This window comes from Triticum dicoccoides, chromosome 3B (assembly GCF_002162155.2).
Source record: "Triticum dicoccoides isolate Atlit2015 ecotype Zavitan chromosome 3B, WEW_v2.0, whole genome shotgun sequence".
Lineage (NCBI taxonomy): Eukaryota > Viridiplantae > Streptophyta > Magnoliopsida > Poales > Poaceae > Triticum > Triticum dicoccoides.
In genome coordinates, this window is record NC_041385.1 from 796,909,553 (window position 1) to 796,936,905 (window position 27,353).

Here is a 27,353-nt window from a genome sequence, read left to right on the forward strand (position 1 = left end):
AAATCTCCTTCTCCAAACACGACCTGACGATGGTGTTGGTCAGCTGCAGCCTTATATTTAGCATTGCTTTCTTGTATTCGCTGATGTACAAGTTTATAAATTGAGCCCATCTCTTCTACCATATTCTCTGCTTTCAAAATTTTCTTTCCAACGGCAGGTATAGGTGCTAGTTCTAGAACTCCGTTGGGGACTCTACCATAAATTATCTCAAAGGGGCATAGTCCAGTAGAACGATTCGGTGTTCTATTGAAGGCAAACTCAGCATGCGGTAGAATTGTGTCCCATTGTTTCGGCTTGTCGCCTACAAGAGCTCGTAACATCTTCCCTAAGCTTCTATTTACCACTTCAGTTTGACCGTCCGTCTGTGGATGATAAGCCGTGCTGAAATTCAAAGTAGTTCCCATTTGTCTCCACAACGATCGCCAAAAATGAGACATGAACTTGGTGTCTCGGTCAGAGGTAATACTCCTTGGCACACCATGCAACCGCACTATTTCTCGAAAGAACAAAACAGAAATTTGACTAGCATCAGATGTCTTGCGGCAGGCTATGAAGTGCGCCATTTTGCTGAATCTGTCTACCACGACAAAGATGGAGTCCACTCGACGCTGTGTTCGTGGGAGACCTAGAACAAAATCCATACTTATATCTATCCATGGTGCATCAGGTACATTTAAGGGCATATACAAACCTGCATTCGTAGTTGTACCTTTTGAAACTTGACAGACATGACATCTCTTCACGAACCTTTCCATATCTCGTCGAGCATGGGGCCAAAAATACTGTTTCAGCAATAGTTCTACAGATTTGTCTCGGCCTCGATGCCCTTCATTGTGAATCTCCTTTATGATCAGATCACGTATAGAGCTGTTTGGAATGCAGAGTTGAACCCCATGAAAAAGGAATCCTTCATGGATGGTATATTCAGCAGAGTTTCTTTCTTGAGCAGCCTCATAAATCTTGTTGAAAAAGGGATCAGTAGTATAGAGCTCCGGAATACTGTCAAAACCAACAACTTGAACCCTCATCATGCTTAGGCATTGTGCTCTGCGGCTCAGTGCATCAGCTACCCTGTTTTGTGCTCCAGATTTGTGCTTGAGTACAAAATTATACTCTTCCAAAAAGCTTGCCCACCGTGCATGTTTACGGTTCAGGTTTGGCTGATTTCGGATGTATTTTAGTGCTTCATGATCACTATACAAAATAAACTCTTGATGTAGTAGGTAATGCCTCCAGTGTTGCAATGCTCGAACCACTGCATACAACTCAGCTTCATAAGTTGAATAGTGTAGTTGTGCACATGTCAGTTTCTCACTGAAGAAAGACACAGGACGAGATTCTTGACTAAGAACAGCACCAATTCCTTTTCCTGATGCATCACAATCCACTTCAAACAACTTGTTAAAATCCGGCAAGGCTAGACAATCAGTAGATGCCACTTTGGCCTTAATCTCCTCGAAAGCTTGCCTCGCTTCTTCCGTTAATACAAAAGCTCCACCTCGTTTCATGCAATCAGTGAAAGGTGCCATGATTGTGTTGAAGTTGCGAATAAAGCGTCTATAAAAAGAAGCAAGCCCATGAAAGCTACGAGCTTCAGTTAATGTGCGTGGAGCTGGCCAACTAAGAATTGCTTCAACCTTGCTTGGATCAACTTGTAAGCCTCTTCCAGACACAATAAACCCCAAGAAATTGACTGAAGAGACCAACAATTCACACTTCTTTGGATTAGCATACAACTGCTCACGCCGTAAAGCGCATAACACTTCTCTCAAGTGCTGCAGGTGGTCTTCCATGCTACTGCTATATACTAGTATGTCATCAAAATATACGACAACAAACTTTCCAATAAAAGGTCGTAATACATGATTCATCAACCTCATAAATGTACTTGGAGCATTAGAAAGACCGAAAGGCATTACTAACCATTCATAAAGCCCATCTCTTGTCTTGAAAGCCGTCTTCCACTCATCTCCTGGATGGATCCTTAATTGGTGGTACCCACTCTTGAGATCAATCTTTGAAAACACCACTGCCCCTGCTAAATTATCCAACATATCATCGAGTCGAGGTATAGGAAATCGATACTTAATCGTTATCTTATTTATTGCTCGAGAATCAACACACATGCGCCATGAACCATCTTTTTTTGGTGTCAGGAGTGCAGGGACAGCACATGGGCTTAGGCTAGGTTGAATAAAACCTTTATCTAATAGTTCTTGCACTTGACGATTTAGTTCCTCATACTCTTTGGGATTCATTCGATAAGCCGGGCGATTTGGCAAACTAGCTCCTGGTACTAAATCAATCTGATGTTGAATGTCTCGCATGGGAGGTAATACAGAAGGAAGCTCTTTTGGAAAGACATCTGAAAATTCTTCCAATAAGTCATGTGCCTCCTTTGGTATGCCAACTTCACTCTTCTGCTCTGAAAGCAGTAGCAGATATATGCCTCCTTCTATTGCTTCACGCATAAATTTCTTACAAGATATGAGACTTGTGGTGCATGATGATTCACTCTTGGATTTGACTAACTCATCCTCTTTCACTGGTTAAACACAAATTTTTGGCCATCTTTCATGACAGTATATGTGTGCTTACGGCCATCATGTACAGCATGGCGGTCATACTGCCAAGGTCTTCCCAGAATTAGGTGGCTAACATCCATATCAACAACATCACATTCTACCTCATCAAAGAATTTATTGCCAACGGAGAAAGACACCAAACACCGAAATTTTACCTTCGATACCTTGTCAGATTTGAACCAGCGCATGTTATAAGGACAAGGATGATTTTCCTTCTTAAGCCCAAGTTTATTTACTGCCTCCTCTGATATAGTATTTTCCCAGCTGCCATTATCAATAATAACATGACATACTTTTCCACCTATAGTGCAGCGCGTGTGGAACAAGCTCCGTCTTCGCCAATCTTCGTCTTTTGGAGGTATCATCAAAGCTCGCTCCATTACTAACATGTCCCCTGTATCTCCATCCAGCTCAACCTCATCATTATCATCATAATTATCATATGTAGGTTCACCTTGATGCTCTATCTCTTCATCATAGTCACCTACTAATCCTTTACCCTGCCGATGTTCCTTGGGCAATCTCTTTGTAAATGTTCTGAAGAACCACATTTAAAACAAGTACCTCTTGCTGTTGCTGACTTGGACTTATCCCCGACACCTTTAGGCAATGGGGCAGATCTTGTTGGCCCTGGGTCGCTTCTGCTCGCCGCCCTTGTTGGTGCAGAATTATTAGATCGTGGTCGGAACTGAGCGTTGTTTGTGCGCACTGGTCGTTGTTGCTGTTTTTCCACAGCGATGGCTCGCTGGTATGCCTCTGACACTGTAAAATTCATATGCAAGGACAACACATCTTGGATTGATTGACGTAAACCACCAACATACCTTGCCACCAGTTGACTCTTGGAATCACTCAAATTGTTGCGTGATACTAGTTGATAGAATTCATTTGTATACTCGTCCACACTTTTTGTGCCTTGTCGTAGATTTTGGAGTTGCCTGAATAGTGATTCTTCATAATTAAATGGAAGAAACTCTCTCTGCATCTTCTCCTTCATGGCAAACCAGGAATCAATCTTTCGCTTGCCCCGAACTCTACGACTCTGCTCTAGATTTTTCCACCAAACAGATGCACGCCCTTTCGGTCGCATTGCAACTGCAGGAACACGCTCCTCCTCTGGCACCTCCGCATATTCAAAGACACGCTCAACTTCATCTATCCAATCAATAAAATCCTCAGGAGAGAGCCCTCCCGAGAACTCCGGCAACTTAACTCCAAAGCAGCGCCGCCTGCGGTGCTCGCGCTCAGCAGTAGCACGATTCCGTCCGTGTCGCTGTCTGGCTTGAAAGGGGTTAACTTCAGGACGCCTCAGGGAGCTTGCGGGAGAGCCGTCGCTGTCAGACGAATCATCCTCACTGCCCTGGTCTTCTGGCATATCCCTCCGTTGCACAGCAACAGCAATCTGAGCCATCTGCGTCAGCACGGCCACCATTTGCTGCGCTAGGGCCTGAACTTGCCGTCTCAACTCTTGGTTCTGATCCACCAAATTGGCATCGACGTCCTGCAGGTTCCGGTACCTGGGAATAGCTCCGTCTCCGGACTCCTCGTCCAGATCTGCTGCATCAACCCGAGCCGCCGGCGGCCGCCCGGCTCGGCTCCGATTTCTCCGACCACCACCCGCCATGGACTCGAACCTGGGCTCTGAATACCAACTGATGCAGGGGGATGAGTAGAATCGGATTGTAGATCAGAAGACAAAGAGGCAAACGAGCAAATCTCAGGGAAAGCTGGCTGGGTTGCTACGAGCTGACCCTCTGGTCTTTTCCATTACAAGGGGAAAGTGGTTCATCTAGTACTCTGTTCTTCCTCTAGTCACTAGGGGGGACTTACAAAATAAGGTTACAGAGAACTCTAGAAACTAGTACGAGAAAACTCTACAGAGTGTACAGTGCTGACTAGTAGATTAAAGAAAAAGAAAACCAAAGGAACAGATACTCCACTTAGTTGAAGCTAGCTGCATCATTTAGTGATACGACAGAATCACTCGCCTCAACAAGACAGCTAGAATGGGCCGACCCAGCACGGGAGGAGCGCTCGCTCAGTAGCGCATGGTTATTTTTAATTTATTGCTTTTAATAATATTTCTAAAATAATTTTTTTACGGAAATTTTAAAAACATTCATCACACATTAAAAAAATGTTCATGCAGTGTACAAAAAAAGGGGTGTCATCTAGTTCACTGCAAAGAGATCCGCAGCAACGGGCGGGCTCTAGTTCTAACATATTCCACTTATTTGATAGTGCATACATAGCAAACTCAAGAATTTACGGTTTGGTGATCTCACTGCCATTTCAAAACACTAATTTCAAAGCCGTTTTTATGTTTAGTGTCTACTTAACCACATCCCAATTTCTTACTAACAACCCAAAAGAGACAAGTGCAATATTTGTAACTTTAAGAAACAATTGTTTAATTATCATATTAAGCACTTGAAAGTCTATACTGCATGTCCCACAGCAATGCGCAGGGTATCCATCTAGTTACTCCAAGAGCACATAATAGTGCACCAGAAATTTACCACCTAGAACTTGCCGAACACATCTATGATCACGAACAACCAAAAATCTAGAGCAAAGGATTGACGACTTGCCCGACGAACACAACGGTGAGCTCCTCCTTGATCAAGAACATGAAGGGATGGTCTGCGACGAAGTCCACGTGTTCGACCGACCTGCTCCAGCCCGCCGAACTACTACCAACGATGCCATCGATGGCTGTGGCCGCGGCCGCTTCGGTCCCTTCTTCGTTCACCTCCACGAAGGACCCGTGATAGACTTGGGACACGTAGAGCGGCAGCCTCGGCGGCTTCATGTCACGTAGGTACACAGGAGAGCAGCTGGAGGCCCGAGTCCATGTCAATGAAATTTGTTACGTGGGGTCAGTGGCCATGTCAAGTCGTTTGTAATCTTGTCACAAGCAGACACACAGCAATTCACACAGCAATTCTCCAGGTACTTGAAGATAGACAGTGGCCTTGGCTCTATGGCACGCACCTCGTCGAGGAGTCCCGGACACGAACACGACCAGATGATGAACTGGCCAGCAAACAGCGCATCCATCTGCTACAAACTTTTTTCTTTTTGGAACCAAAGCAAAGCTTTATAGATTAACGGTGCTCAGGCAAATCGCCGAAAGCACATTCAATCACTGAGGGCGGTACATTGTTCTCCCACTCTACACACTCATACGGTAGACAAGTACTACCAATGTGAGCAAGCTCATTCGCAACAGAATTCACATTCCGGCTGCAAGCACGCACACTATGCTTGGCAAACCACAATTTCAGCTGAAACTTAATGTCCTCTATGACTACAGCGTACGGTGAGGAGTCCACCTTCTGGAGGTCCATCGCATCAGCAAGTAGCTACGAGTCCGTCTCGAAGATTACTCGAAGTACACCCAGGTCTGCTGCTAGTGCAACCGCCGCCCCCATTGCATTTAGCTCAGCTTGAAACGTATCCTGAGTGTGCTCCTGTCTCCCTGCTCGCGCAGTGATGATTTGACCGTCAGAATCACGGACGACCACACCCCATCCACCAAAGCTGCTACCAGGAGTGAAGGCTCCATCCAGATTGACCTTTTGCTCATCACGGCTGGGAGGCTACCATTTTCCTACCCTTGTTGCCTTTTGTTCTGACTGAAAAATCTGTGAATACTCAATGGTACTGCAGCGGATGCGACGCACGAGCTCTGCCGCACTGACCGTCAATTCTCCCTCCCGGACTTTGTTCCTGGTGTTCCACCATTGCCACCGTAAAGTGATTATCATTACACTCTTGTTAACATCCGTCTCTCAAAGAGAATCAAGCATTGCGTGCACGCCTGTTATGCCTTCTAGCTGAATTCTTTCCTTCTCTAACCCGAGCTCCCGCCAAACTCTCTTCACCACCTTACAGTGAATGAATAGGTGGCCTTCATCCTCCACCGCCCTGCCACAGAAGAAGCATTTTGACTGCTCAAGCTTCACACCTCTCCTCTCAAGGTTTGCACAGAGAGCTAGGGACTCTTGCACTGATATGAACATCTGCAATTTCGTCGGGCACGGTCAGGGGCGAAGCCAGGATAAAAGGTCGCCGGGGTCAACACAAACAAGTAACACTAATGTGTCCCATTAAAAACAAGGTAGAAAATTTATATCCAAAAATGTGTAGCTCGTATAACATGTCTATAATGTTTTTTTAGTAACCTGACATAAATAAAAATAATAATAGTTGCAAATGTATCCTAAAACTGATTACAAAAGTAGTTACCTCTCTATTTTTCTTGACCTCTATGTTCTTTCATCTTCAAAAAGTAATCTATTACATCCTTACGTGAAGTTGAATATAGAAGTCTTTGCTCCAAGAAACAAATGATACAGTAGTTCATGAAATCATCACCAATGCGATTACGTAGCACAGTCTTCACTATTTTCATTCCAGAGAAACATCTCTCCACTGATGCAGTTGCGACAGGCAGCACTAATACTAGCTTCAGGAGCTGATAGACCAAAGGAAAAGCAAGATGCTTATTTGTACTAACCATCAGCTTACCAAGTTCAGAAATAGTTTTCAGGCCTGTAAATCTTTCGTCTGCTCGCACATTATCAATGTAGAAAGGAAGCTCATGAGCAAGTTCCTTCAACTGGATAGAATCAAAATCATCTGGATAGGACTTAGCCAAATCAACTAAGCTCTCAACATCGAAAGCTTCAAAGGAATCTTTTGGACAGAATGCAGCCATTCGGGTAAGAAGGCTCGAATTTACTTCATTAAAACGATCATTGAACTCTGCAAGCTGCAAGTCAATAACAGGATTGAGGCAATCATATCTGTAGTGCTGATAGTTAGTGTGGTTGGTTTTTTTCCTTGGTTTATGCCGGTCTATATACTCTTCTTCCATATCCAACTTAGGAATATCATACAGCTCACAAAATGAGTGAGTTCTCTCCAATAGAGACTCCCAACCGTCATCTCTGATTTTCTGAAATTTTTGCTTGGTTAACTTCACCTCTACCATAGCCTCCAAGATGTCCTTATCTTTCCTCTGTAAAGATAGAGATAAAGCATTTGCATGTCCCAAGATAAGAAACATCAAGTGTAGATGAAACACGAAGTCAAAATCAGTAACATAATCTAAAAGACCACGAGCTTGACGCTTCTTTGCATCACTTGGCCCATCTTTTTCAACATACTTGAGTACTTCAATAACATCTGGGAACAAGTTAAGTATGCTCCGAAGAGTTTTATAGTGAGAACCCCAACGAGTGTCTCCAGCTCTTTGAAGTGATAGCTCTTGATTTAATCCCGTTCCAGTACTAAGTTGTCCACAACCAATACCTTTCTTCACTCTTTCTTGCTGACTCTCCCTAATCAAGTCTTTTCGTTTACAAGAAGCTCCGGCCACATTAAGCAGAAGGGCTATCATGTCAAAGAAGTCACTAACATCATCATTCTTTTTAGCTACTGCCACAATGACTAACTGGAGTTGGTGAGCGAAGCAGTGAACATAATATGCTGAGCTATTCTCCCTCATGATCAAAGCTCTCAAGCCATTGAACTCACCTCTCATGTTGCTAGCCCCGTCGTACCCTTGGCCTCGAACTTGTTTTACGTTCAATCCATACTTCTTGAACAACTGATCAATGCCGGATTTGAGACATGAAGCAGATGTCTCATTCACATGAACAACACCAATAAGTCTTTCTTGGACTGCTCCGAACTCGTCGACATACCGCAAAACTACAGCCATTTGTTCCTTGCCTGAAACATCTGCGGACTCATCAACCAATAAACAGAAAACTCCACCACCAATTTCAGCAACAATAGATTTGACTATGATCTGCACAAATAAAAAAATTAGTTTGAACAGTACTATAGGTAATGTCATCATTTGTAAGATATAATAATAATAGTAATCAATCATTACCTCTGCATAGCATTCAGCAATGTCCTTCTGAATTTCTGGAGCTATCAGTTTATTATTTCCAGGCGCATCTCTTAACACAACTCTCTTTGTGTTCTCATTTTGCTCTGCCAAAAGAATTGATAACTCTCGAAAATTTCCTTTGTTCTTAGACTCTTCTGATTCATCATGACCACGGAATGCTAGACCTTGATGCAGCAAGTATCGAGCAGCACTTATGGAATTGTTCAATCGAATCATATACTCCTTTTCAGTGACTTTGCTTTGCTTGTCGAGAGCAATAACAACTGATTGGTTATGTTTCAGCAAATTATCACATCTTTTGACTGTCGTATTATGAAAACTATTAGGAGATTTGCCCACATGGTCACGAAGTCTTTCCGGCTTGTTCCAACAATCAAAACCGTCAACTACAAATGCGTCATTCCCTCCTTGTCCTTCAATGGAATCTCTGAACAAGTAGCAATGTAAGCAAAAGGCAGCATGCTTCTCCTCACTGTACTCTAGCCAGTGATAGTCTCCAAACCATTTATGATTAAACCGGCGTAAAATATTGCCTATCCTCTTCTGTGGATACTTGAAGCCAGGTTGTGGCCTATGCGGACCTCTAATCAAATATCTCCGCCTTACTTCATCTTGTAGCTTTGGTCCTATATATTCTGATATTCTCCTCCTATCGGCTGGATCGTGGGGTAGCTTATCCAAATCTACCTGGTCTGCTCTAACTTTACCTCCTATCCTGCTTGGAGTTGAAGTGGCCGGCAAAGGACATGGGCGTATAGTACGTCTAACGTTTGATGGACTTTCATCATGACTAGGATCATTGCTTGTGGGTGGTGGTGATTTTCTTTTCAAATTCAGAAAACGCTCCATTATACTCTTACTACCTGCAATTTAAAACACACAAATAACAAAACAGAGTTAGTACTAACATAAAAAATTTACAGTACAAAGAGATTGTAATCTTTCTTGTTAGCTTACCTGACATTATGATGGGATGTGACTTGAGGCCTAATCTAAATTGTAATCCAGGTGATTAGATTACCCACACAACCTTCAAGCAGTTATTAAACAAATCAATACGTCAAACAAACCCTAGTACAATAGGAATTAGATGAAGAAATTGGCTTTAGTACTACTTACAGATCAATTCTGTGAAACGAATCTTAAATTTTGACGGAGTAGAGCTGTAGAGGACAGAGGAGTGGAGATTGGGAGCAGCGGCCGGCGGCGGCGGGCGGCGGCGCTTCAGGCGAACACAGGGACCGTCGGGCGAGACGTGAAGAAAGAAAGAAGGGCAACACGGGCCTGATCGACGGCACGCGTGACGTGAGAACGAGCGAAAGCGATCTAATCGATAGGAAGTTTTTTCAGGGGCGGATCGATCAGGTAGTGGAGATAGATGCAAACTCTGAAGTGGCAATGGGCCTGCGTGCAGCAGTTTTGGGCTGCTACGAGAGGGGTCCTTTCTGGACCGGGGTCAAAAAAGATTCACTGCACCATTCTTCTGTGTGGGCTGTATATATATATAACTGGGTTTGGGCCAGGGTCATCGGGGTCAATTGACCCCGGCCCAACACTGTAGCTCCGCCCCTGGGCACGGTAGCTCCCATATGCGCTTCCAGGACTGGTTTGAACTTTCCTCTAGCCGACCGACGCCGGACGAGCTTGAGCCTGGTGTGCTTATCTGATTGCGCAATTCCATGTGTAGTTTGTATGCACTCTTGACAGAGTGGTTCCCCTTACTGTCAAAATGTCAGGCAATAAAATCATCCACTCCTTCCCGTAGAGGTATCTGCAGAATAATTCGAGCATCGTCCATGCAGAAAGTTTCCTTGACGAGCCTCTCATCCCATCCACCAGTGATCGGACAAATGCGTTCTTCCACCCAGGACAGGATGCTTGCCCCTCTTGGAGTGATGACTCTCCGGGATCATGGCCTCGGAATCCACGGATCAGTCCAGATGTTCACATTAGAGCCATCTCCTATCCTCATATACACGCGCATACACTTCCTAATGGGCTAGGGATACCACACAACATGTTGGTTCGCTTAGTTCCAATGTTAATATGTTGACGATGCCACACCGTTTGATGGCAGGGCTATTTCTCGCCCGGTGCGAGTCGTGGTTCCGTCTCCGCTATGGCGTGGCAGTACTAGGTTGGCCTAGTATTGTAGCTGTGCGTGAGTTTTTCTTTCTGGCTTTCTTATCATTTCTTATCATTGACCGTATTCAATTCGAAGGTATACTATGGTACGTACACCGTACCGTGTGAGCGATCTGGGCGACGTGGACGATGTTCCGCCCGTCGCGCCATAGTCCACTCCATCGCGCTACATGGATGCTGTCGGCACTCGGCACAGCCTATATCACCATTGGCGGTTGGCACGCTCCTCCCCCTCCACCAATTCGGTCCTCTCCGAGCAGGTGACCGTGCCATGGCGCAGCAATGGCGACCGTCTCCTACCTCGAGCTCTCGCTTTGCTTCCTCTGCTTCGTCTTGTTCTACTGCTTCTACGGCAGGTCTAAGCGCAAGAACCCGGCGCTCCCGCTGGACTGGCCCCTCGTGGGCATGCTCCCGCCGCTGCTTGCCAACCTCCCGCGCCTCCACGACTGGGTCACCTCCGTCCTCGCCGCCAGCTCGCTTAGCTTCCGCCTCGCCGGCCCGCCGCGCTCGGGCATGCAGCTCTTCCTTACCGCCGACCCGGCCAACGTCCGCCACGTCTTCACCTCCAACTTCCCCAACTACCCCAAGGGCCCCGAGTTCGTGGAGATCATGGATATCCTCGGCGGCGGCATCGCGACTCCTGGCGCCGCCAGCGGGCCAAGGCGCAGCTGCTCATGTCCGGGCCCCGGTTCCGGGCATTCGTGTCCCGCTGCACCCGCCGCAAGGTCGAGCGCGACATGCTCCCGCTGCTCGCCCGCGTCGCCGGAGCCGGCGCCGGCGAATGCGACCTGCAGGACGTGTTCCTCAGGCTCACGTTCGACACCACGACCACGCTGGTCTTCGGCCTCGACCCGGGCTGCCTGGCCGTCGGCTTCCCCGAGGTGCCGTTCGCGCGCGCCATCGACGACGCCATGGACGTGCTCCTCGTCCGCAGCGTGCTCCCGCTGTCGTGGTGGAAGCTGGTCCGGCGGCTTGGGGTTGGGTATGAGCGGAAGATGACGGTGGCCTGGCGCGACATCGACCGGTTCATCGGCGACACGATCGCAAAGCGGCGGGAGGTGGTGAAGGCCAGAGGCGGGATCGAGGACTCGGCGGACTTGCTCTCCTCCTACATCGACGATGACAAAGACGACGACGATGATGCCGGCGCGGTCGTCGACGCCTTCCTCCGGGACACGACCATGAACCTCATGCTCGCCGGCCGCGACACGACCGGCTCGGCGCTGTCCTGGTTCTTCTACCACCTCACCAGGAACCCGCGAGTGGTGGACAAGATCCTCGCAGAGCTCGACACCATCAAGACCACCGTCACCACCACCCTGGACGGCATGGTGACCTACGACCCGGACGAGCTCGGCCGGCTGGTGTACCTGCACGCGGCCCTGTGCGAGTCGCTTCGGCTGTACCCGCCGGTGCCGATGGAGCACAAGGGCGTGGTCGCCGCCGAGGCGCTGCCGAGCGGGCACGAGGTGAGGCCAGGGGACAAGGTCCTTGTGTCGCTGTACGCGATGGGGAGGATGGAGGCCGTGTGGGGCAAGGACTGCCGGGAGTTCCTGCCGGAGCGGTGGATCGGGGAGGACGGCAAGCCGCGGTACGTGCCGTCGTACAGGTTCGCCTCCTTCAACGCCGGGCCGCGGACCTGCCTGGGTAAGGACATGGCCTTCGTGCAGCTCAAGACCGTGGCGGCCGCCGTGGTGAGGAACTTCGAGGTGGAGGCCATGCCGGGGCACGTCGTGGAGCCCAAGATCTCCATCATTCTCCACATGAAGAACGGCTTCAAGGCCAGGATTAAGAGGAGGCAGGTGATGAACAGCTGATTCATAGTAACAAAGTTAGGCTGTGTGCTCGCTCTTTGTCTCCATCTTAACAGGCTTATGACTGCTTCGAATAAATATCTATAAATAATCAGTTTTGCTAGAACTCATCCAGATGAGATATAATTTGATCTCATTCATCTCTTATAGCCATTGGATGTGATGCTATAAGATGTGTGTGTGCTGACGTGGGTTGTATCTGTTGTTATTTTTAAAGTGAACTAGCAAAAGAGCCCGTGCATTGCAACGGGACAGAAAAAATACACGCTCTTAACCCAATGACCACGACTCAAGACCCTGATAGGTAGACGTTCTTTATTTAAAATGGCATCACATTTGTGTTCTCGACGGTGGTCTCACTGCTCACACAACGAAAATGCATTTGAATGTGGTCAGTCCTAAGTCGTCTCTCTCTCACACACACACACGCGCGCGCTCGCACGCACACAATCACTCAGAATAAGATGAGAAAAGTGTTGTTTTTTCCCGCGAGGTTTTTCAGAGTTGTGTATGCGTGGTTATCAATGTTTTTTCCCACTCAATCTGGTTTTAATGTGTGTTTATTTGCAATTTGGATCGCCGCCGGTGCGAAAGAAAAACGGACCGTGCACTATAGATTAAGTTTGCACCCAAATTAATAGTTTAGAAATATTTAACAGCTAAAAGTAACAGCATATTTAGATTCTACACATTTTTCTAATCAAATTTCATATATAATATGTTAAATCGGAGTTACGGTTTAAAAGATATGGATAATTTTGTTTTAGATAAACTGCGGATTGATTAACCGAAAGGTTAGGGGGTTTTATGTTAAAATACAAAAAACGATCCGTATGACTTAAATATGGACGACGGGTTGATTACCTGAAATCTCAGGGGGTTTTCTAAAAAAGTTAAAAAACGGTTCGTTTTGACTTATAGATGGACTGCGGGTTGATTTCAACAAATTGTAGGGGCTTTTTGCAAATAGGGGTGACGGACGACGAAAACCCACCGCACTTTATTATTAGGTAGAGAGGTAGAGATAAGGTCAAATTGCCGAGGGCTTGTCTGCATTGTTGCATGATGCAGAGGAACATGGACGTATTAGTGGAGTGAAAATCTGCCAAACTGCGCCTAGCGTGTCACACCTATTGTTCGCCGATGATTCGGTGATTCTGCTAAAGGCCAGGCAGGAGGAAGCCACTGCTCTCCATGACATTCTTGAGCTCTATGAGAACTGTTCTGGACAGTGCATCAATACGGAGAAGTCTGCCATCATGTTCTCCCCCAACACGGATGAGCACACCAAACAACAGGTGAAGACAGAGTGCAGATCATGAGTGAGGATTGGAATGATCGCTACTTGGGACTGCCTGTACATGTTGGTCGCTCTCGACGACGCACGTTTGCATATATCAAAAAATGCTTGTGCGGGCGTGTCCATGGCTGGCAGGAAAGACTCTTGGCAAAAAGTGGGAAAGAAACGCTAGTTAAGGCAGTGGGTCAGGCCATCCCGACCTTCGCCATGTCATGCTTCGATCTCACGAAAACCTTCTGCCAGGAACTGAACACGTTACTTGGGAAATTTTGATGGAGCCATCAGGACAAGGAGAATACAATGCACTCGTTAAGCTAGGAGACTCTGACGAGACCAAAAGCAATGGGAGGGCTGGGTTTTCGGGACATGCACAATTTTAACATCGCCATGTTGTCCAGACAAGGGTGGCGCCTCCTCCAAAACCCCGACAGCCTCTGTTGCAGAATCCTGAAAGCGCGCTACTTCCCGCACTATAGTATCATGGAGGCGGTGCCGAGAGATGGGATTTCTTACACCTGGAGAAGCATATTGAAGGGCCTTGACCTAGTTAAAAAGGGTTACATTTGGAGAATAGGGGTTGGATCTGTTGGAAATATGCCCTAGAGGCAATAATAAAAGGGTTATTATTATATTTCCTTATTCATGATAATTGTCTTTTATTCATGCTATAACTGTATTATCCGGAAATCGTAATACACGTGTGAATACATAGACCATAACATGTCCCTAGTAAGCCTCTAGTTGACTAGCTCGTTGGTCAACAGATAGTCATGGTTTCCTGACTATGGACATTAGATGTCATTGACAACGGGATCACATCATTAGGAGAATGATGTGATGGACAAGACCCAATCCTAAGCATAGCACAAGATCGTGTAGTTCGTTTTGCTAGAGCTTTTTCAATGTCAAGTATCTCTTCCTTAGACCATGAGATCGTGTAACTCCCGGATACCGTAAGAGTTCTTTGGGTGTACCAAACGTCACAACGTAACTGGGTGACTATAAAGGTGCACTACAGGTATCTCCGAAAGTGTCTGTTGGGTTGACACGGATCGAGACTGGGATTTGTCACTCCGTATGACGGAGAGGTATCTCTAGGCCCACTCGGTAATGCATCATCATAATGAGCTCAAAGTGACCAAGTGTTTGGTCACGGGATCATGCATTACGGTACGAGTAAAGTGACTTGCCGGTAACGAGACTGAACGAGGTATTGGGATACCGACGATCGAGTCTCGGGCATGTAACGTACCGATTGACAAAGGGAATTGTATAAGGGGTTGTTCGAATCCTCGACGTCGTGGTTCATCCGATGAGATCATCGAGGAGCATGTGGGAGCCAACATGGGTATCCAGATCCCGCTGTTGGTTATTGCCCGAGAGTCGTCTCGGTCATGTCTACGTGTCTCCCGAACCCGTAGGGTCTACACACTTAAGGTTCGGTGACGCTAGGGTTGTATGAATATGAGTATGCAGCATACCGAATGTTGTTCGGTGTCCCGGATGAGATCCCGGACGTCACGAGGAGTTCCGGAATGGTCCGGAGGTGAAGAATTATATATAGGAAGTGATATTTCGGCCATCGGGAAAGTTTCAGGGTCACCCGGTATTGTACCGGGACCACCGAAAGGGTCTCGGGGGTCCACCGGGTGGGGCCACCCATCCCGGAGGGCCCCAAGGGCTGAAGTGGGGAGGGGAACCAGCCCATAGTTGGCTGGTGCGCCCCCCTTGGCCCACCCCTGCGCCTAGGGTTGAAACCCTAGGGTGGGGGGGGGCGCCCCACTTGCCTTGGGGGGTACTCCACCCCCCTTGGCCGCCGCCCCCTTGGGAGATTGGATCTCCCAGGGCCGGCGCCCCCCCTGGGGGCCTATATAGAGGGAGGGGGCAGCCGCACCCTGAAGTTCTGGCGCCTCCCTCCCCCTGCTACACCTCTTCCTCCTCCGTCACGTGCTTGGCGAAGCCCTGTCGGAGTGCTGCTGTTCCACCACCACCACGCCGTTGTGCTGCTGCTGGAGCCATCATCATCAACCTCTCCTTTCCCCTTGCTGGATCAAGAAGCAGGAGACGTCATCCGCTCCGTACGTGTGTTGAACGCGGAGGTGCCGTCCGTTCGGCGCTAGGATCTCCGGTGATAGGATCACGACGAGAACGACTACTTCAACCCCGTTCTTTTGAACACTTCCGCTCGCGATCTACAAAGTGGTATGTAGATGCATCTCCCATGACTCGTTGCTTAGATGAACTCATAGATGGATCTTGGTGAAACCGTAGGAAAAATTTTAATTTTCTGCAAAGTTCCCCAACAGTGGCATCAAGAGCTGGGTCTATGCGTAGTTCTCTATTGCACGAGTAGAACACAATTTTGTTGTGGGCGTAGATCTTGTCAACTTGCTTGCCGCTACTAGTCTTATCTTGCTTCAGCGGTATTGTGGGATGAAGCGGCCCGGACCAACCTTACACGTACGCTTACGTGAGACCGGTTCCACCGACTGACATGCACTAGTTGCATAAGGTGGCTGGCGGGTGTCTGTCTCTCCCACTTTAGTTGGAGCGGATTCGATGAAAAGGGTCCTTATGAAGGGTAAATAGAATTTGACAAAATCACGTTGTGGTTATTCGTAGGTAAGAAAACGTTCTTGCTAGAACCCAATTGCAGCCACGTAAAAGATGCAACAACAATTAGAGGACGTCTAACTTGTTTTTGCAGCAATTGTCATGTGATGTGATATGGCCAGAAGTTGTGATGAATGATGAATGATATATTGTGATGTATGAGATCATGTTCTTGTAATAGGAATCACGACTTGCATGTCGATGAGTATGACAACCGGCAGGAGCCATAGGAGTTGTCTTTATTTTTTGTATGACCTGCATGTCATTGAAGAACGCCATGTAAATTACTTTACTTTATTGCTAAACGCGTTAGCCATAGAAGTAGAAGTAGTCGTTGGCGTGACAACTTCATGAAGACACAATGATGGAGATCATGATGATGGAGATCATGGTGTCATGCCGGTGACGAAGATGATCATGAAGCCCCGAAGATGGAGATCAAAGGAGCTATATGATATTGGCCATATCATGTCACTACTATATAATTGCATGTGATGTTTATTATGTTGTATGCATCTTGTTTACTTAGAACGGCGGTAGTAAATAAGATGATCCCTTATAATAATTTCAAGAAAGTGTTCCCCCTAACTATGCACCATTGCTAAAGTTCGTCGTTTCGAAGAACCACGTGATGATCGGGTGTGATAGATCCTTACGTTCACATACAATGGGTGTAAGACAGATATACACATGCAGAGCACTTAGGGTTAACTTGACGAGCCTAGCATGTACAGACATGGCCTCGGAACACAGAGACCGAAAGGTCGAACACGAGTCGTATAGAAGATACGATCAACATGGAGATGTTCACCGATGATGACTAGTCCGTCTCACGTGATGATCGGACACGGCCTAGTCGACTCGGATTGTGTAACACTTAGATGACTAGAGGGATGTCTAATCTGAGTGGGAGTTCATTACAATAATTTGATTAGATGAACTTAATTATCATGAACTTAGTCTAAAAACCTTTGCAAATATGTCTTGTAGATCAAATGGCCGCCGTTCATGTCAACATGAACTTCAACGTGTTCCTAGAGAAAACCAAGCTGAAAGATGATGGCAGCAATTATACGGACTGGGTCCGGAACCTGAGGATCATCCTCATAGCTGCCAGGAAACAATATGTCCTAGAATGACCGCTAGGTGACGCTCCCGTCCCAGAGAACCAAGACATTATGAACGCTTGGCAGTCTCGCGCTGATGATTACTCCCTCATTCAGTGCGGCATGCTTTACAGCTTAGAAGCGGGGCTCCAAAAGCGTTTTGAGCAACACGGAGCATATGAGATGTTCGAGGAGCTGAAACTAGTTTTCCAAGCTCATGCCCGGGTCGAGAGATATGAAGTCTCCGACAAGTTCTATAGTTGTAAGATGGAGGAAAATAGTTCTGTCAGTGAGCATATACTCAAAATGTCTGGGTTGCACAACCGCCTGTCCCAGCTGGACATTAACCTCCCGGATGAGGCGGTCATTGACAGAATCCTTCAGTCGCTCCCACCAAGCTACAAGAGCTTTGTGATGAACTACAATATGCAGGGGATGGTGAAGACCATTCCTGAAGTATTTTCAATGCTGAAGTCAGCAGAGGTTGAAATCAAGAAAGAACATCAAGTGTTGATGGTCAATAAGACCACTAAGTTCAAGAAGGGCAAGGGTAAGAAGAACTTCAAGAAGGACGGCAAAGATGTTGCCGCGCCGGTAAGCCAGTTGCCGAGAAGAAGTCAAAGAATGGACCCAAGCCTGAAACTGTGTGCTTTTATTGCAAGGGGAAGGGTCACTGGAAGCGAAACTGCCCCAAATACTTAGCGGATAAGAAGGCCGGCAACACTAAAGGTATATTTGATATACATGTAATTGATGTGTACCTTACCAGTACTCGTTGTAACTCCTGGGTATTTGATACCGGTGCCGTTGCTCATATTTGTAACTCACAGCAGGAGCTGCGGAATAAACGGAGACTGGCGAAGGACGAGGTGACGATGCGCGTTGGGAATGGTTCCAAGGTCGATGTGATCGCCGTCGGCACGCTACCTCTACATTTACCTACGGGATTAGTTATGAACCTCAATAATTGTTATTTAGTGCCAAGTTTGAGCATGAACATTGTATCTGGATCTCGTTTGATACGAGATGGCTACTCATTTAAATCCGAGAATAATGGCTGTTCTATTTATATGAGAGATATGTTTTATGGTCATGCCCCGATGGTCAATGGTTTATTCTTAATGAATCTCGGACGTAATATTACACATATTCATAGTGTGAATACCAAAAGATGTAAAGATGATAACGATAGTCCCACATACTTGTGGCACTGCCGCCTTGGTCACATTGGTGTCAAGCGCATGAAGAAGCTCCATGCTGATGGACTTTTGGAGTCTCTCGATTATGAATCATTTGACACATGTGAACCATCCCTCATGGGCAAGATGACCAAGACTCCGTTCTCCGGAACAATGGAGCAAGCAACCAACTTATTGGAAATCATGCATACCGATGTGTGCGGTCCAATGAGCGTTGAGGCTCGCGGAGGATATCATTATGTTCTCACTCTCACTGATGACTTGAGTAGATATGGGTATGTCTACTTAATGAAACACAAGTCTGAGACCTTTGAAAAGTTCAAGGAATTTCAGAATGAGGCAGAGAATCAACGTGACCGAAAGATAAAATTCCTACGATCAGATCGTGGAGGAGAATACTTAAGTCACGAATTTGGTACACACTTAAGGAAATGTGGAATCGTTTCACAACTCACGCCGCCTTGAACACCTTAGCGTAACGGTGTGTCCGAACGTCGTAATCGCACTCTATTGGATATGGTGCGGTCTATGATGTCTCTTACCGATTTACCGCTATCATTTTGGGGATACGCTCTAGAGACAGCTACATTCACTTTAAATAGGGCACCGTCTAAATCCGTTGAGACAACACCATATGAATTATGGTTTGGGAAGAAACCTAAGCTATCGTTTCTAAAAGTTTGGGGATGCGATGCTTATGTCAAGAAACTTCAACCTGAAAAGCTTGAACCCAAGTCGGGAAAATGCGTCTTCATAGGATACCCTAAAGAAACCATTGGGTATACCTTCTACTTAAGATCCGAGGGCAAGATCTTTGTTGCCAAGAACGGATCCTTTCTGGAAAAAGAGTTTCTCTCGAAAGAAGTAAGTGGGAGGAAAGTAGAACTCGATGAAGTACTACCTCTTGAACGGGATAGTAGTGTAGCTCACGAAGATGTTCATGTGATGCCTACACCAACTGAAGAGGAAAATAATGATGATGATCAAGGTACTTCGGATCAAGTTGCTACTGAACTTCGTAGGTCCACAAGGACACGTTCCGCACCAGAGTGGTACGGCAACCCTGTCCTGGAAATCATGTTGTTAGACAACGGTGAACCTTCGAACTATGAAGAAGCAATGGCGGGCCCAGATTCCAACAAATGGCTTGAAGCCATGAAATCCAAGATAGAATCCATGTATGAAAACAAAGTATGGACTTTGACAGACTTGCCCGATGAACGGTGAGCGATAGAAAACAAATGGATCTTTAAGAAGAAGACGGACGCGGATGGTAATATTACCGTCTATAAAGCTCGACTTGTCGCTAAGGGTTATCGACAAGTTCAAGGGATTGACTACGACGAGACATTCTCTCCCGTAGCGAAGCTGAAGTCCGTCCGAATCATGTTAGCAATTGCCGCATACTATGATTATGAGATATGGCAGATGGACGTCAAAACGGCATTCCTTAACGGACATCTTAAGGAAGAACTGTATATGATGCAGCCGGAAGGTTTTGTCGATCCTAAGAACGCTAACAAAGTATGCAAGCTCCAGCGATCCATTTATGGGCTGGTGCAAGCATCTCAGAGTTGGAACATTCGCTTTGATGAGATGATCAAAGCGTTTGGGTTTATGCAGACTTATGGAGAAGCCTGCGTTTATAAGAAAGTGAGTGGGAGCTCTGTGGCATTTCTCATATTATATGTAGATGACATACTCTTGATGGGAAATGATATAGAACTTTTGGACAGCATTAAGGCCTACTTGAATAAGTGTTTTTCTATGAAGGACCTTGGAGAAGCTGCTTATATATTAGGCATCAAGATCTATAGAGATAGATCAGACGCCTCATAGGTCTTTCACAAAGCACATACCTTGATAAGATTTTGAAGAAGTTCAAAATGGATCAGTCCAAGAAGGGGTTCTTGCCTGTATTGCAAGGTGTGAGATTGAGCTCGGCTCAATGCCCGACCACGGCAAAAGATAAAGAAGAGATGAGTGTCATCCCCTATGCTTCAGCCATAGGATCTATTATGTATGCCATGCTGTGTACCAGACCTGATGTAAACCTTGCCGTAAGTTTGGTAGGAAGGTACCAAAGTAATCCCGGCAAGGAACACTGGACAGCGGTCAAGAATATCCTGAAGTACCTGAAAAGGACAAAGGACATGTTTCTCGTTTATGGAGGTGACGAAGAGCTCGCCGTAAAAGGTTACGTTGACGCTAGCTTCGACACAGATCTGGATGACTCTAAGTCACAAACTGGATACGTGTATATGTTGAATGGTGGAGCAGTAAGCTGGTGCAGCTGCAAGCAGAGCGTCGTGGCGGGATCTACATGTGAAGCGGAGTACATGGCAGCCTCGGAGGCAGCGCATGAAGCTATTTGGGTGAAGGAGTTCATCACCGACCTAGGAGTCATACCCAATGCGTCGGGGCCGATCAAACTTTTTTGTGACAACACTGGAGCTATTGCCCTTGCCAAGGAGCCCAGGTTTCACAAGAAGACCAGGCACATCAAGCGTCGTTTCAACTCCATCCGTGAAAATGTTCAAGATGGAGACATAGATATTTGCAAAGTACATACGGATCTGAATATCGCAGATCCGTTGACTAAACCTCTCTCGCGAGCAAAACATGATCAACACCAGAACTCTATGGGTGTTCGATTCATCACAATGTAACTAGATTATTGACTCTAGTGCAAGTGGGAGACTGTTGGAAATATGCCCTAGAGGCAATAATAAAAGGGTTATTATTATACTTCCTTGTTCATGATAATTGTCTTTTATTCATGCTATAACTGTATTATCCGGAAATCGTAATACACGTGTGAATACATAGACCATAACATGTCCCTAGTGAGCCTCTAGTTGACTAGCTCGTTGGTCAACAGATAGTCATGGTTTCCTGACTATGGGCATTAGATGTCATTGACAACGGGATCACATCATTAGGAGAATGATGTGATGGACAAGACCCAATCCTAAGCATAGCACAAGATCGTGTAGTTCGTTTTGCTAGAGCTTTTTCAATGTCAAGTATCTCTTCCTTAGACCATGAGATCGTGTAACTCCCGGATACCGTAAGAGTGCTTTGGGTGTACCAAACGTCACAACGTAACTGGGTGACTATAAAGGTGCACTACAGGTATCTCCGAAAGTGTCTGTTGGGTTGACACGGATCGAGACTGGGATTTGTCACTCCGTATGACGGAGAGGTATCTCTGGGCCCACTCGGTAATGCATCATCATAATGAGCTCAAAGTGACCAAGTGTTTGGTCACGGGATCATGCATTACGGTACGAGTAAAGTGACTTGCCGGTAATGAGACTGAACGAGGTATTGGGATACCGACGATCGAGTCTCGGGCATGTAACGTACCGATTGACAAAGGGAATTGTATACGGGGTTGTTCGAATCCTCGACATCGTGGTTCATCCGATGAGATCATCGAGGAGCATGTGGGAGCCAACATGGGTATCCAGATCCCACTGTTGGTTATTGCTCGAGAGCCGTCTCGGTCATGTCTACGTGTCTCCCGAACCCGTAGGGTCTACACACTTAAGGTTCGGTGACGCTAGGGTTGTATGAATATGAGTATGCAGCATACCGAATGTTGTTCGGAGTCCCGGATGAGATCTCGGATGTCACGAGGAGTTCCGGAATGGTCCGGAGGTGAAGAATTATATATAGGAAGTGATATTTCGGCCATCGGGAAAGTTTCGGGGTCACCCGGTATTGTACCGGGACCATCGAAAGGGTCTCGGGGGTCCACTGGGTGGGGCCACCCATCCCGGAGGGCCCCAAGGGCTGAAGTGGGGAGGGGAACCAGCCCATAGTGGGCTGGTGCGCCCCCCTTGGCCCACCCCTGCGCCTAGGGTTGAAACCCTAGGGTGGGGGGCGCCCCACTTGCCTTGGGGGGTACTCCACCCCCCTTGGCCGCCGCCCCCTTGGGAGATTGGATCTCCCAGGGCCGGCGCCCCCCCTGGGGGCCTCTATAAAGGGAGGGGCGGGCAGCCGCACCCTGAAGTTCTGGCGCCTCCCTCCCCCTGCTACACCTCTTCCTCCCCCGTCACGTGCTTGGCGAAGCCCTGCCGGAGTGCTGCTGTTCCACCACCACCACGCCGTTGTGTTGCTGCTGGAGCCATTATCATCAACCTCTCCTTTCCCCTTGCTGGATCAAGAAGGAGGAGACGTCATCCGCTCCGTACGTGTGTTTAACGTGGAGGTGCCGTCCGTTCGGCGCTAGGATCTCCGGTGATAGGATCACGACGAGAACGACTACTTCAACCCCATTCTTTTGAATGCTTCCACTCGCGATCTACAAAGTGGTATGTAGATGCATCTCCCATGACTCGTTGCTTAGATGAACTCATAGATGGATCTTGGTGAAACTATAGGAAAAATTTTAATTTTCTGCAACGTTCCCCAACAGGATCAATGGTGAAGATATGGACCGATCCATGGATTCCTAGAGCCTGGTCGCGGCAGGTCATCACCCCACGAGGACAGAGCCTGCTTACACAGGTCAGCGAGCTCATCAGTCCGGTCACAGGTGCATGGGATGAAGAACTTGTTAATGCATTGTTTTGGCCGGACGACGCACGCCATATCTTACAGATCCTGCTTCGAGAAGGTGTTGAGGATTTCATGGCTTGGCATTTTGACAGTAAGGGCCAACATTCAGTCCGGAATGCCTATAAACTGCAGGTCGAACTGGAGAAACAAGGACGTGGCGATGGCGCTAGCAACAGCACCACGGCGGGCAGCAACCTGGACCGATGCGATGGTATGTCCTGGAAGAGGATTTGGAAACTTCCAACTCCACGCAAGATCCAAATGTTCACATGGAGGATCAAACATGAGTCTCTTGCGCTGCGGACAAATCTTGTCCGGAGGGGAGTTAAACTTGATTCCACGAAGTGTCTCTTGTGTGGCCTTGCAGATGAGGATGGCGCGCATCTCTTCGTCAAATGCAAAGAGGTCAAGAAGGCCTGGCGAGCCATGAGTTTGGAAAACACCAGAATGGAGCTTGAACAAATCACATCAGTGCATGCAATGCAGGACTTCCTGTGGACGTTAGATGAAAGGGAAAGAGTACAGATTCTCACACTCTGGTGGCACTGGTGGAACCATAGGAACAAGGTAAGAGAGGGCGAACTACCAGTCCCTGTAAGTGAGGTAGCCCGGCGTGTGCTCAGCAACACACAGGAGTATCTGCAACTCTTTGGTGCAAAGGCCAAACACAAACCAGATGACAAATGGCAGCCCCCGGAGCAAGATAGGGTCAAAATCAATTTAGATGGAGCCTTCACCCCGGGCGAATCCTTTGTAACATGGGGCGTAGTGATACGGGATGATGCAGGGGAGGTGATGCTGGCCCGTGCGGGACGGAGGGAAAATGTCGCCAACCCTTTTGCTGCGGAAGCTACTGCCATGTCTGAGGCCGTCTCTATGGCAGCCGAGGTTGGTGCGCTCCGGGTGATCTTCGAAACAGACTCAACGCTCCTGTCCGAGGCACTTGACTTCATCAAGGTGGATTCATCTCCTCATGCGGCTATTATTGAAGATACCAAGTTCCAGCTGAAGATGTGGTTCTCTCACCACTCTATTAGTGTATGCCGTCGTAGTGCAAACTCTGTAGCACACGAATTAGCTAAGGTTGGTCGTAATTGCTTGCCAAATGATAGTGCTAGCTGGGACTCTATTGTACCGCCCTCAGTGGCTGTTTGTGTTTCGGGCGACATGCCCGTCCACCGTTAATCTATAAAGCTTTGCTTTACCCTAAAACAAATTATATCTCATTTAGATGAGTTCTACGTACTCCCATAAATAATTTCCTCTAAAAAAATTCTATCTATAAATGATGCCCAAAAAATAATAATGGTACCTGTATATTCGTGAGATCTTAGTAAATCTAAGTCAACCGAGATTTGTTATGTCTGTCAATGACGTGAGATATTACATGAAGATCCATGTAAATTTTTCTTTTTAATTATTTTTTCTTTTTTATTATATGTTATGTCACTTGACTAGGACTTGGTTAAGTCTCAGTTGATTGAGACCTAACCTAGACACACCCTTCAGCAATATACTTGTTGACAACAGTGATATCACAGTCTTGTCACAACTACTATCATTCACTAAATAGACATTTCTCTACATTCACTAAATGAGATGTTTCCTCATATTCCCACGCTTTATAGTCTAATTTTAACCATCTCATAATTTTCATTACCATACAAATATCAGACCGACACATGTTGATCTAGAAGTCGATGAATATCATTAGCTAAGCGACACCGGCGGGACACATGTTGTAAGGAACAAATAGGGTTTGACGTTGCTAGAGTCTATGTGCAGGGTCTGATTAGGCCGATGGAAGTACATGTTCTACTCTGATGAATGCAGTTATCAATCTAGTTGAAAGGCGAAAAAAAGGAAACTACTAAACCTAGCCGGCTGAAATTACGCTCGCGTCGATCCCCTCCTCATCCCTCATATTCGTGGACCCACACGTGTCTCGACCTCATCCATCCCCCAAAGTACCGTGTGTGGTTTCATATCTTTATTTCTTGTCTTTCTCCTCCCCTCCCCTTTCCCCTCCCCCGCACGATGACATCCACTGTTGCCAAACGCCGCTAGGCCACTACCACTCCAAGTGTTTCTTCACGCGGTCAACAACCCCTTGAACCACCGATGCACAATCATTGTCCAACTGCTACAACCCTCGACCATCGTTGCCAAGTTGCACGCGGGGGATGCTGTGAAGTGTGGCGAAGACGATGATTGGGTGTTGCATGATCTTGTCATGCATCATTTTTCACGATACCTAGCTAAAAGGTGAAATGGCGATTTTCACCTTCTCCAAAGTGCACCTCTTCTCAAACTCTCAACACAAGAAGTTACAAAGTTGGATTCCCATTTTAAGGAATCTTGTGGTTTCGAGGAATCCAGCTACAAACTCTCAACTTTTCCCACCTGACTCTTTGATCTTAAGCTTAAAAATGCTAATTTTACGAAGGAGTGAGTGCCCTTCTCCGACCCTTACTGCCCAACAGAAGAGTAGACAGCTAATGGGTTCCACTTATTGAGTAGGGTCTATGGTCCGTTTGTGGGTATCGGTGCAAGACAACCACTACTAGTTCTTGGGCTGTGAGCACATCATTGGTGCACGACACCAGAGTAGTAGTTGTTGCAAATTATGACAATTGATTCTTCAAGGAGACACCGTCGATGCTTCAAGGACTGTTGAGTGGGGTTGACAAGGAAGCGACTTCGCACAACGGATGCGAAGGAATGACACCGCAGTTGCAAGTTCAATTGCCTGCATTACAACAGGGCCACCTGTGCTGGAAAAGACTAGCACTACTACGACAAGCTCAACGTCGTAACCGCACTACGCACGGTGGAGATGCTAGGGAGTCATGGGGCGAAGAGGCGAAGGAAATGATCAAGATGCAAGATCCAAAAACAAGCGTGTGTCCCAGTCAGACGTCTGGGCCCGATCCTAGCCAAAGGTCAGCCAGTTGATGCCTTTCTGAAAGCAAAGTGAAAAGGCCTTGCGTCACACAGAGGAAGAGCAAATACGTGTATGCATTGCATATCGAACACTTACACTGACGCTCTGCAAATTAAGATGCTCAATTATGGATTGATTTATTTGATTACCAAGATGAAGGGTGCTAATACAATTCAGAACTTTAGACCTATTTGACTTCTCAATGCAAGCATTATTTTTTAAACAAAAATTACTAATTAGTATAATTGCTAATGTGGTTGGAACAGTGATTTTCCCTACAAATACAACTTTGCTAGAAAATAGGAATATTATGGAAGAAGTTTTAGTGTTGCATGAAACCTTGAACTCTGTTCATCATGGTAAGCCATATGCTATGCTTTTTAAAGTAGATTTTGAAAAGGTGTGTGATAAAATAAAATGGCGTGTTGCATATCAAATGTTGCAATTGAAAAGGTTTCCTACTAAGTGGTATGACTCGATGGTGAGCATTATGAGTGGGGAAAAGAGAATTTTAGAGTAAATAATAGTTTTGAGCCTTACTTCCCTGCTTCTAAAGGGTTAATGCAAAGGGATCCCACGTCTCCCTTGTTGTTTGACTTAACTGTCGAGGCTCTACCAATTATAATGAACAATGTTAACAAGGAATGTTTAATCAAATGGTGTGATGTTGGATGTTATTGAAAGGGGGGCAGGGGTTAATCTCCTTCAATATGTGGATGATGCGACTTTGTTGTTAGATGATGATTTAGAAAGCACAAAAATTTGAAGTTTATACTTTATGTGTTTGAACAAATGTCGGGGTTGAAAATTAATTTTCAAAAGAGCGAGGTGTTCCGTTTTGAGGATGCTAAGGAAAGGGGTAAGCTTTATAGTGATATTTCCGCTTGTAAAGTTGGAGAGATGCCTATTACATACATGGGCATGCCTGTGAATGAGATGAGATTGAGAAACGGGGATTGGAAGAAGGTGGAGAACAAGTTTGAAAATAGATTGGGATATTGTTATGGGAGCATGCTTGTATTAACTAACTCCTGCTCGAGTAGTTTACCTCTTTATATGTTATGTTTTTATGAGCTCCCTATCAGAGTTGAGAAAAGATAAGGATGTTTCGGCAGGATGAAGAAGGGGTGAGCAAATATCATCTAGTAACTT

The 27,353-nt window shown here is 46.5% G+C and overlaps 1 pseudogene; it reads left to right on the forward strand.

The window, feature by feature from the left end:
- The first annotated feature begins 10,905 nt into the window (after positions 1-10,905).
- On the forward strand, positions 10,906-12,559 carry LOC119282307 (annotated as a pseudogene).
- The last annotated feature ends 14,794 nt before the right edge of the window (positions 12,560-27,353 follow it).